This window comes from Pollicipes pollicipes, unplaced genomic scaffold (genome assembly GCF_011947565.3).
Source record: "Pollicipes pollicipes isolate AB1234 unplaced genomic scaffold, Ppol_2.1 Scaffold_4002;HRSCAF=4701_pilon_pilon_pilon, whole genome shotgun sequence".
Lineage (NCBI taxonomy): Eukaryota > Metazoa > Arthropoda > Thecostraca > Pollicipedomorpha > Pollicipedidae > Pollicipes > Pollicipes pollicipes.
The window spans coordinates 33,731,266-33,743,558 of NW_023596420.1; the positions used below are offsets into that span (position 1 = coordinate 33,731,266).

At 47.2% G+C, this 12,293-nt stretch overlaps 1 protein-coding gene and 3 non-coding genes across 4 annotated transcripts in view; 1 reads left to right on the top strand and 3 right to left on the bottom strand.

The window, feature by feature from the left end:
- Positions 1–12,293, bottom strand: part of LOC119094404 (kelch domain-containing protein 2) — a 101,036-nt gene that overhangs the window by 63,211 nt on the left and 25,532 nt on the right. The window lies entirely within an intron of this gene.
- TRNAD-GUC (transfer RNA aspartic acid (anticodon GUC)) lies at positions 1,292–1,363 on the top strand. Its single transcript has one exon. It is a non-coding gene; the product is annotated as a tRNA-Asp (tRNA).
- TRNAD-GUC (transfer RNA aspartic acid (anticodon GUC)) lies at positions 5,731–5,802 on the bottom strand. Its single transcript has one exon. It is a non-coding gene; the product is annotated as a tRNA-Asp (tRNA).
- Positions 9,202–9,273, bottom strand: TRNAD-GUC (transfer RNA aspartic acid (anticodon GUC)). Its single transcript has one exon. It is a non-coding gene; the product is annotated as a tRNA-Asp (tRNA).

Consider the following 12,293-nt stretch of genomic DNA (forward strand, 5'->3'; position numbering starts at 1 on the left):
CAACAAACGACAACGCACCAGGAAAATGAGACAAACTGGGTATGCTTCGGTGCCATCCTTATTTGGAACAATCAATGTTAACATGCTCAACGGGCCTCAGCCAACACCACACAGCAGCAAACCTGTTTCATTCGACAGCAGAGGTTAAACACCTCCCAAGGTGAGTTTGCCTTCCGCATCATGCAGACAGTACATTCACGATGAAAAACGCAGCCGCCTTTTCAACTAGTCATTGCCGGACGCTTGCAGAATATACTACATGGTAAGGCGATTCAGGAGTACGTCAAGATGCAGATACGGCGAAGGCCAGGTTAGATAGACATCACGGGGGGAAATATCTGGTGTTGGTACTCATATAACGCGAGCGACGATAGTTTTCAGAGTACCGTGGCGTGACGAACGGCTGTTCCACCAGTAATGGACTGAAAGGCGGAACTCGCCAGACAGTCGAACACAACAGTAAAGTGAAATAACCACGGATGTCATGCGAGGTTGCCTCGCTTAGCCGATTAAAGTCGCCTCTCAGCATATGCCATTCAAGTACAGACACAGGCACTCCAGAGAATTAACCTTCTCCGCCGTCACAAGAGCCTCCCCGTCGGGGAATCGAACCCCGGTCTCCCGCGTGACAGGCGGGGATACTCACCACTATACTAACGACGAGCGGGATTTTGGTCAAACTTGCTAACAACGAACAGGTAATATCCTTACACCGCGTCCCTGAAAATGCGCGACAGCTATCTCGCCACCACGACAAATGAGGATATCGTCACTTCTCCCGCCGCACTCTGTCAGACCTCTCTGTCAACTCTTGTCACACTCTGTCAAATGGTTCAGTGTCGCTCCAAATTTATCCGTGCCCATCAGCTAGTCAGTCACTCACGTCACCGTGGTCTGACAGCTCTGACCTTGGCATTACTGTCCCCGCCTCTCTACGGCAGTGGTTTGATAGCCCGATCCTCTCACAGCGGTGCCCTGACATCCCTGGCCGCGTTGTATCATCAGCAGCAACAGCACATTTCACACGGCGGTGTCTAAAGATTAGTCTGCGCCTTACACGCATCTGGGCGTACCCCTGAATTATGCTGTCATCATGCTATGCCGTATGCAATGTATCTTGGAGGCATATTAAGATTGAGCATATTGGGCCCATTGAGCATATTAAGATTGATGGTTACAAATAAGGATGGCACCAAAGCATGCCCAGCTTGTCACATTTTCTGGTGCGCCGTCGTTGGTTGAGTGACTACGGCAGCGCGGTCAGTTTTAGGGAAGGTTGGGTACCTATCACTCCTCGTTAGTATAGTGGTGAGTATCCCCGCCTGTCACGCGGGAGACCGGGGTTCGATTCCCCGACGGGGAGGATTTTGAGCAGTCGCTTCCCGAGACGCGTTCATCGGTCGCGATCGAGCAAGGACCGCACACATACGTCGGTTTGCCCGGTGTCACACCAGCGTCACAGCAAAAACTCTTACCAGCAGATGTCCACTTCATGTGCCACTACTACTGAAAGCGGCCATATTCCTTAATTGTACGCGACATGGCGTATTTTAAATATGCTTGCGAATGACATAATTGTTACGTCAAAAGACATGCTTCAAAAGCATGTGCCCGTCATAATTTCTTCAGATAGGTATATAGCCTTTACTTATAACTTACCTCACTATATTTTACTTTACTGATGCGACATTTCTTCGACTGCAAGACCTCATACGCAACATGAGTGCTTCACGACAATGCGTATACTGTAAAAGTACATGACCGTAGTTACTTATGCAGCAAAAACGTATGCATTCTTCACTTCGAGGCGTCATTGCATCTACTGAAAACAATGCCCACACGACATTCCGTCATTACAGCTTGGGCTTATGTAGCCCTTACCTATACGCGACATTACTTCTGCTGCAAAAACTCATACGCATGAGTGCTAAACGACAAAACGTATGCTGCAAAAACTCTAGGCACTCGCAATTTCTGTTACGTTAGTTGCTGATACATGACATTACATCTACTACAAACGGTTATATGTGACATCAGTGCTTCACGACAAAGCTGAGACCTGAAAGCTGACGCCAGTCGTGATGTCTTCTTCAAAACTTACGTGGTCTTTAGTTGCAAACGATGTTACTTATGCTGCCAATGCTTGCAAGCGACATTTGTGCTTTACCACACAGGCCATATTTCACCATTTGTACCAATCGCTTTTATTCATGGCTGAAGCCTCACAAAAAACATATACACCTAAAAACGGAAGGAGCGAACGCGTGGAAGTGCGTGAACGGGCAACAAAGACTAGAGGTGTCCACTCCATGGTGTTGATACATAAGTGCTGTTACAAATATTGCAATCGACATATCCACATAGGCAATAATTCTAGGCAAATGTTCTCTACTAGAAAAGACGTCTGGTAGATTGGCAAAGTGCTGCAAAAAGTTTTGGGCAAGCAAGAAAGGCGACTAAACTTGTCCCCAAATACATAAAAACGATACTTGCCCCGAATGTGACCCTTAACTGATCACCACACACGAGGTGTACAGTGAGCACCTGGCTAAAAATGTATCTACACCCCTGGTCCTGGTATCACCCCTACTTCACTAAAACGCGAGATTTCTTCCGCTGCAATAACTCACGCAAGGTTATAGGGTCTTCACGACACAAAATGATGATTTAAAAATTTCCACTTGTTATTAAGATTTTGTATTCATCATTTGAGATTTCTACAGCCTTTACTCAAGCGCGAAATACGACAAAGGAACTCGACGCAATGAGTTCACCATTTTTTGTATCGGCACCACAAACAATTGCCCCGGTGCGGCTCCCTCCTATCCTGGAAGTTATTTCTACACCTATGCTATGTGTCCACGCATTTTTCACTTTACTGCTAAGTGTTGGCATAATAAGAAGCATCGCGCATACTCCGCTGCAAAAGGTAGAGATTATACGTTTTGCAGCAGAAGTAATGCACATATGATTTTTTAACCCGAGCATTTGGCCGCGTGGCACTAATGTTGTGCTAAATATTTGCAGTGGAAATAACTTCGGGTATAAATAACGACTATGTAAGATTTTCCAGTAGAAATAGTAACCGGCGTAAGTTCGTGGGTCAAAATCTTTATCGCGTAGCACTAATGTCATGTATGAACATTGGCAGCTGCAGTAATACAGCAGCACTTTGTCGGTAGGTTTTTTGCTGAGGCATGAATGTTACGGAGCCGTCTGCTCCTTCCAAAAGTATGCGCTCAATGCGTTGTAAGCTAAGGCTCTGCACGTCAACTGAATGATGAGCCACGATCACAATACCATTCACTCTGCCGGAAAACAGCATTTATGCTTCATCATTTCTGTCAAGTTTGTGCTTCAACCACAGGAAGAATGGGTGGTGAGCACCATATCGCGCTACAATCATGTGAGAGTATTTGAACCCATATAGTCAGGATCAAAGACCGAGAGCAAGCCCGAATATTTAATGTTTCCTTTATCGGTTAGGCTCCAAAATACTTCTTGAAATTTTATCGTCTGCTTGCTGAAGAAAAAACATATTCAAAAACGTGTCAGATACGCCTGAACTCATCCACAACCTCATTGACCTTCCCGATCCCAAAACTGCACAAGTTTGGAAACAGCAAATGCTTTCGAGCATACACCAACGACCTATCGACAACGAACTGGCCCTACGGACCCCGACCTACCTGTACAATATCCCCCTCGCACAGGGAACCGGCGAACCAGCGTCATATTTTCCTCAAGCATCTTCTTTGATGGGGTGAGTGCGGTAGTCCGGCTCGTTGTACGTAAGGTTGTCATTGACATTACTCCACGTTTGTGCGGTGATGAGTATCCCCGCCTGTCAGGCGGAAGACCGCGGTTCGATTCCCGGACTGCGAGTTTTGTGCAGATGTGACTGATCTCCTCTGTACAGCGAACATGTTTGGCGTAGCATCCATCCTCAACTCGAGACCGATGGTTTGTATACGCATGCAGCGTGTATTCTCAACGACATGGACATCAAACTATCAATATATGAATACCGTTGACGTCATACATACCATGCTTTTGCTCCTTTTGGTGTTCCTAACGGGAAATATTCTACGTGATGTACCGTAGAATCTTTGACGGACGAACAAATTTTTTTCCCGCTAATAGTACAAGACCAAAGTGAGGCAGAGATGGCGCAACGTATTCAGTCATAAACAGGTCGCTCTACGTGCTCAAGAGCAACCATATGTGGTGAAAATATGTATGCATTCAAACACAATAATTTACAGTTTTTATTTTTAAGGATACGCATAGTACCTATACGAATATCTTAGTTTCTTTGCGTGCGGAATTGTTGTCACGCCATTTGCAAATATTTCCAAAGGAGAGGGTGTCGCGCTGCAAACACATCCGGCAAAGATTCTTTTTGGCACCACGTAGAATAGAGCATTCTTGGTGCGCCGCGAATACATTTCCAGTCTTGGTTGCATGATGTTCCATGGGTCGATGGCATATGCTCGGAATCATTCGCTGTTAGCGAATGCGTGCAGTTTTGGGACGGGATAACGTCAATGCGGTTGTGAAAGAGTTCGGATGTGTCTGAAATGTTTTCTAAATGAATTTTCCTTTCGTGGGCAAAACACAATATTCCGAAAACTGCTTTGGAGCTTAACCGATTCAAAGCACATGGAATATAGAAACTTATTATTTGCCTTCGGTCCTAACAATCTGGGCTAAAATGCTTTCATAATGAAAGTACCGCAGTATGGTGTTCACTGCCCATTCGGCCTGTATAAAGGCACATACTTGGCAGAAATGTTGCAAAATAAATATTAGTTTTTCGCAGAGTGGAAGTTATGTCACCGTGAGTCATTATACAATTAACACACAGAGCTTTCTTTGGCGACGCGTTGAGTACATATTTGTTGGAAGGAACGCATGGTTTCATGAGGCATTCGTGCTGCAGCAAAAAAACCCACCGACAAGAGTGCGACGGCATGACTTCAACTGCCAATGCTGCTCACATGCAATAGAAGTGCTACGCGATAAACGTTATGCCCCACGAAAATCATGCCTGCTATCATTTTTATCGCAAAACCTTATGTAGTCGTTACTAATGTGCGACGGCATTTCCGCTGCGAATGCTTCCACGCGTCATTGGTACATTACAACCAATACTTCAAACTGCCATATCCGTCATCAGTTCTGCTTCAAAATGTTTACAATTTTGGCGTGTACGCGGCATTACTTCCAGTGCCAGTGCTTAGCCCTGGAGTGTAAAATGCGTGGACACCTAGCATGGCGATGCGAACAAGATGCAGAATAGGAGGGAGCCGCGCCTGAGCAGTACTGCATTCTGTGTTATGGTGCCGATACAAAAGATAGTGTATTCATTACATTGAGTTCGTTTTGCAGTAGAAGTAATATCGCATCAGTAAAATGAAGTAAGTAGCGTATGAGTAAAGGCTGTATGCGATTTTGGAGTAGAAATAATGACGAGTGCATGCTTTCAAAGCATGCATTTTCTTGTGTAACACATAGGTGGTTTATAAGTATTTTTCAGAAGATGTAATGTCGCGTAAAAGCAAATACCAGAGATGTCTTCAGTACAGGCAATGACACTCGAAGTTCACATCCGTTGGTAGCAGTTCTCGCCGTGCCACTGATATGACACCGGAGCAGAACGAGGGAGGTTCACGGTCCGCGTACGACCGCAACCGGTGACCGCGTCTCTGGTAGCGACTGCTCAAAACCCTCCCCGTCGGGGAATCGAACCCCGGTCTCCCGCGTGACAGGCGGGGATACTCACCACTATACTAACGAGGAGTGGTGCACGCGCAGTCTTCCCTGCAACTGACCGGGCTGCCGTAGTCATTCAGCCAACGACGACGCTCCAGAAAAAGGTGATAAACTGGATATGCTTCGGTGCCATCCCTATTTGGAACCATCAACGTTAACATGCTCAACGGGCCTCAGCCAAAATCACACAGCAGCAAACCTGTTTCACTTAACAGCAGAGGTTAAACAGCTCCCAAAGTGGGTTTGCCTTTCGCATCATGCAGACAGTACATTCACGATGAAAAACGCAGCCGCCTTTTCAACTAGTCATTGCCGGACGCTTGCAACATATACTACATAGTAAGGCGATTCAGGAGTACGTCAAGATGCAGATACGGCGAAGGCCAGGTTAGTTGGACATCACGGAGGGAAAATATCTGGTGTTGGTACTCATATAACGCGAGCGACGATAGTTTTCAGAGTACCGTGGCATCACAAACGGCCGTTCCACCAGTAACGGACTGAAAGGCGGAACTCGCCAGACAGTCGAACACAACAGTAAAGTGTTCAACAGAACAAACGGGATATGCTTCAACAACAACAACAACCACGAATGTCATTCGAGCTTGCCTCGCCTTGCCGATAACTGTCACCTCTCAGCATATGTCGTTCAACTTAAGACACAGGCGCTCCAGAGAATTAGCTTTCCCTGCATTCACAAAACCCTCCCCGTCGGGGAATCGAACCCGGGTCTCCCGCGTGACAGGCGGGGATACTCACCACCATACTAACGAGAAGCGGTACTATACTCAAACTTACTGACAACGAACAGGTATCATCTTTACACCGAATCCCTGAAAATGTGCGGCAGATATCTCGCCACGATAACAAGTGAGCATATCCTTGCTTCCTGCGCCACGCTCCGTCAAACCTCTCTGTCAACTGTTGTCACACTCTGTCAAATGATTCATTGTCGCTCCAAATTTCTCCCTGCCCATCACCTAGTCAGTCACTCACGTCACCGTGGTCTGACAGCTCTGACCTTGGCATTACTATTCCGCCTTTCTACGTCACTGGTTTGATAGCCCGATCCTCTTGCAGCGGTGCCCTGACAACCCTGGCCGCGTTGTATCAGCAGTAGCAGCAGCACATTTCACACAGCGGTGTCTAAAGATTAGTCTGCGCCTTACACGCATCTGGGTGTACCCCTGAATTATGCTGTCATCATGCTATGCCTATGCAATGTATCTTGGAGGCGTCCGGCAATGCTTGACAGAACAGGCGCCGTGGTTTTACAATGGGAATGGAAGGTGTACGTGGTGTGAAAAGCAGTCTTGCCTTGGATCTGTTTAACCTCTGCTGCTAGCCAAAACAGTTTTATCGCTGTTTGATTTTGACTTGGACCTATTGTGCATGGTGACATCAAGAGCTCCAAATAAGGATGTCGCCCGCGTCATCATTTTCCTCCGTACCAGAAAGCTATCAGATCTCGCTTATTGGCTGCGTGGCTCAACCACTGACGGCATGATCGCTTGGACGGGTACACCTTTCATAACATGGATTGAGAGCAGAGTGACTGTCTAAGTCCTTTCCTTGTTTAGTTGATAGGATGGTAGAATGTATCATAACACCCTGCTTTGGGTCGCAGGCAACGGAAAGAAAATAATTAGGGCTTTGACGCGTACGTAGCTAAGTCCAACATCATCTGTTTCTTATCAGGACTCCGTAATAACTGACGGCGGTAGCGGAATAATAATGATTATGTTACGTGATATCAACTTATGAAGTGGTGAAACGTGTCGAAAAACTAGGTTTTTCGAAAAATTGTGTAAAATGTTGTAAGTGATGGAAGCCATGCAAAATTAATCAGTTTTCGTGCATCAGGCAAACCCAATCGTTTGAATTATATTCAAGAGCGTCGTGCTGAGAAAAACGTCCCACTGCCCCTGTAGCCAGCACCAGCCCTATCTAGATGAGCCGTGCACCTGCCCTGCATGTGCATTCATCCGTCTCAGTCGCCGCGAGAGTCATTATTTTTTCCTCAATGCTAGGTAGCGGTGGGAGCTCACTCATTGGCGTGCATACACATGCAAAGGTCTTACCAAAAGTGTGGACTCGTTCCTGGACATCGTGACTTAAACCGCACCGTTGTAGATAGGTTAGATGCAACCACCATTGGTAGAACATGGAACACTAGAATGCGAGCGTTGGCGCACCGAGCATTACAATACCATGCCGACCTTCAGGGCAGACATTTAAAGACTAAAGTCGGCTAGTGGCAGGTCGCCAACCAGATGTTTACCAACCTATGCATCGCCTATTTCTCGCGGAATGTTGATGAATCGCAATATTACGAGGATACATAATACACAATTATACTTGACTAGAAATTATGGCATGAGCGGGTTGTTGTTGTTGGAGGGAGAGGAACGCGCTGAGAGCCTGAAGATCCCCGACGCCAAATGAACATGTGACACCGCCTCCAAAATTCCCCAATCTGTGCGAAATGGACTCGTCCACGCTGATCATGACGTCATAGGTTGAACCGTACAGCCAATGAGCGGGTGTCGCTTAGTTTCGAAATACTGGAAAAATAATGACGAATGCCGCACAACGGTTCGTGTTTGCTTTGAGCATGTAAAGGTAGAAAAGGTCTATTATATGGCATGCCTATGCTTGTGGTTAGGTCTGCACGTCTGCTGGGACGTGACGCTAATCGGCAAGGTACCGCAAGTTCGCATGACAGTCGTGATTAGTGCCGGTCTTCTATGGTGGCCGACTATCTGGAGAGCCCTGCCTCTCAGTTCTTTACTGGTGGAACAGCCGTTCACCACGCCACGTTGCTCTGAAAGCTGTTGTCGCTCGTGTTATATGAGTACCAACAACAGATATTTTCACCCCGTGATGTGAAGCTAACCTGGTCTTCTCCTTGTGCGCATCTTGACGCACTCCTGAATCGCCTTACTATGTAGCATGCCTTGGAAGCGTCCGGCAATGACTAATTGAAAGGGTAGCAGGTTTTCCATTGTGAATGTTCGGTGCACGTGGTGCGAAAAGCAAACTCGCTTTAAGAGTTGTTTAAACTTTGCTGTTGAACGAAACACCTTTACTGCTGTTTGACTTTGGCTGAGGCTGAGGCTGAGGCTGGCTGAGGCCCATTGAGCGTGATATGATTGATGGTTGCAAATAGGAATGGCACTAAAGCATGTCCAGTTTGTCACATTTCTTGGTGCGATGCCGTCGGTTGAGTGACTACGGCAGCCCGGTCAATAAGAAAAGTAGAGTTTAGTTGGTTTTCGGTAGAAGTAATTCCGCATGAAGCGGACATCTGACGGTAGGAGTCTTTTGCCGCGGCACTGATGTGACACCGGAGCAGACCGAGGGAGGTTTACGGTCCGCGTACGATCGTGACCGGGACCGCATCTCGGGAAGCGACTGCTCAAAAGCCTCCCCGTCGGGGAATCGAACCCCGGTCTCCCGCGTGACAGGCGGGGATACTCACCACTATACTAACGAGGAGTGATACAACCTCACCTTCCCTCCAACTGACCAGGCTGCCGTAATCACTCAACAAACGACAAACGCACCAGGAAAATGTGACAAACTAGGTATGCTTCGGTGCCATCCTTATTTGGAACCATCAACGTCAACATGCTCAATGGGCCTCAGCCAAAATCAAACAGCAACAAAGCTGTTCCGTTCTATAGCAGAGTTTAAACAACTCTTACGGCGAGTTTGCTTTCCGCAACACGTGAACCGTACATTCACGATGGAAAACGCCGCTGGCTTTTCAACTAGTCATTGTCGGGCGCTTCCACGGCATGCCACATGGTGAGGCAATTCAGGAGTACGTTCAAGATGCAGACACGGCGAAGCCCAGCGTGGTAAGAGTGGAAATATCTGGTGTTGGTTCTCATAGAACGCAAGTGGCCATAGTTTTCAGAGCACCGTGGCATGATGAACGGCTGTTCCACCAATAATGGACTGAAAGGCGGAACTCACCAGACAGCCGGATGCGACAGTAGAGCTGGATTGATCTCGAATGTCATCCGAGCTTGCCTCGCTTTGCCGATTAACGTTACCTCTCAGCATATGCCATTCAACCAAAGGCATACGCACCCCAGAGAAGGAACCTTTTCTTCCTTCACAAAACCCTCCCCGTCGGGGAATCGAACCCCTGTCTCCCGCGTGACAGGCGGGGACACTCAACACTATACTAACGAGGAGCGACATCTCTGCTAACCTTACCAACAACGATCAGGTTTTCTTTATCCGAGTTTAACATCTTAACACCGAGTCCCTGAAATTGTGCGACAGAAATCTCACCACCACTTCAAATGATGTTATCGTTGCTTCTCCCACCTCACTCCGTCAGACCTCCCTGTCAACTCTTGCCACTTTCTCAAACGGATCGAAGTCGCTCCACATTTTTCCCTGCCCATCAGCTAGTCAGTCACTCACGTCACCGTGGTCTGACAGCCCTGACCTTGGCATTGCCTGTCATTGCTAAACTGTTACTGTTACTAAACTGTACCTGTTTTAAAAGCCCGGTGTTCTCACCGCGGTGCTCTAATAACCCTGGTTGCGTTATATGAGCAGCAGCAAACAGCGCATTTCATTCTGCGGTGTATTTTGCGGGCGTCCGGGGACGCTTGATTGAACAGGCGCCGCCGTTTTACATTGGGAATGAAAGGTTTGCGTGATGAGCATAGCAGCCTTGCCTTGGGGGCTGTTTATCTTCTGGGGAGGGGGGGGGGGCAAAACAGTTTCATCGCCGTTTGATTTCGGCTTGGTGTCATTGCGCGTGATAACATCAATGGTTTCAAATTAGGATGTCGTACGCGTCATCATTCTTTTCCAGACTAGGAAGCTGTAAGAAGAGCATGTCTATTAGCTGTGCTGCTCAACAGCTGACGGCATGATCGTTTGGACGAGTCCACTGCGCACGTTGGGGGAATTTTGGAGGCGGTGTCCCTTCCGGTTTTCGGCCCTTTAACGTCTCTTGTCATCGGCGGAGAGCCATCGACGGCGTTGTCATTTGGCGCGGAGATCTAACGCTCTAAGCGTGCTTGGCCTCAAACAATAACAAGCTCACTCATGCCATGATTTTATTGAAATACCCTTGAGACTTATGTGCTTTCGTAATTTTGCGCTTTATCGACATTTCCGGTAAAAAAAAACGGTGACACAGAGGATACCTGGTTGGTGACCTGACAATATCCGAGCTTTAAAGTTGAAATGTAGAAAAACGAAATTCGGGAGGATATTGAGGTCAGCGGTGCACCAACGCCCGCCGTTTTAATATGTACATGTTTATGTCGAGGGGATAGCATGTACCCCACCTCGAATGGCGCGACTGAAGGGGAATGTTCCACGTTTGAAGATTTTGAAGTAAGCATCAGCTATGATGAAATAAGTTAACCTGTAACAATTGGCATACTTTTAGGCACAGAAGACTAATCTAGACAACACAATTTCTCCGCTTCCTAAAGATACTCCTCGATTCGTCATGTTTGGTTCAATCATCGTAATTTCCATAGCATCGATTGAGAGCCAACTGACGGCAAGTGCCCTTTCCAGTTTTTGTAGTTGGTAGGGCACTGGACCGCATCATAAACCCTAGTTTGAATCCCAGAAATGGTCAGAAAACAATTCGGGCTGTGACGCATACATGGTTAATTCAAACGTCATCCATATCCTATCAGAACTCCATAACACATGACGGCAGAAGTATGGTTAACTGGAGGGAAACCTTGTGTAGGTACCAAGCGAAGGCAATTGTCCGAATTGTATTCAAGAGCGTCGTGATAAGAAAAACAGCTACAAAGCACCCTGACGAGGAGGATGGGTCTAAAGTCCTGCGCATGGCTCTGGCCGCGCACACACGGAGAAGCTCATCTCGAGAACGCTGCGTAAATCGCCAACTTGCCCACAGAGGAACATAAACAGATCTCACTTGATCCACAGGCCCTGTCCCACAGGCCCCATGACCAGCACCTGCCCTATCCAGATGAACCGTGCACCTGCTCTACTTGTGCATCGATATGCCTGCAGTCACCGCGAGCATCATTAGTTTCTTTTCCAATATTAGGTAGCTGTGAGAGCTCACTCATTGGCGTGCGTGCATGCATGCATGTAAAGGTCCTACCAAAAGTGTGGACTCGTGCTTGGATATGGTGACTTAAAACCGCACCGTTCTAGATGGGTTTGATGCAACCACCATTGGCAAAACATGGAACACATTAAAACGACGAGCTTTGGCGCACCGAGCATTGGAATTCCCTGCCGGGCTTTCACTGCAAACATTTAGGAATTAAAGGTCCGGCACTGCTAGTTTGCCAACCAGATATATATCAACCTATGCATCACCTACTTTCCGCGAAATTGTGATATTTTGAAAAATTATGAGACCATATGTTACTCGAGGGTACTCGAATAAAAATGATGGTATGAGCGGGCTTATTTATGTTGGAGGCAGGGTTCGCTGAGAGTTTTAAGACCGCTGACGCCAAATGAAAATGCCGTGAATAGCTCCCTGC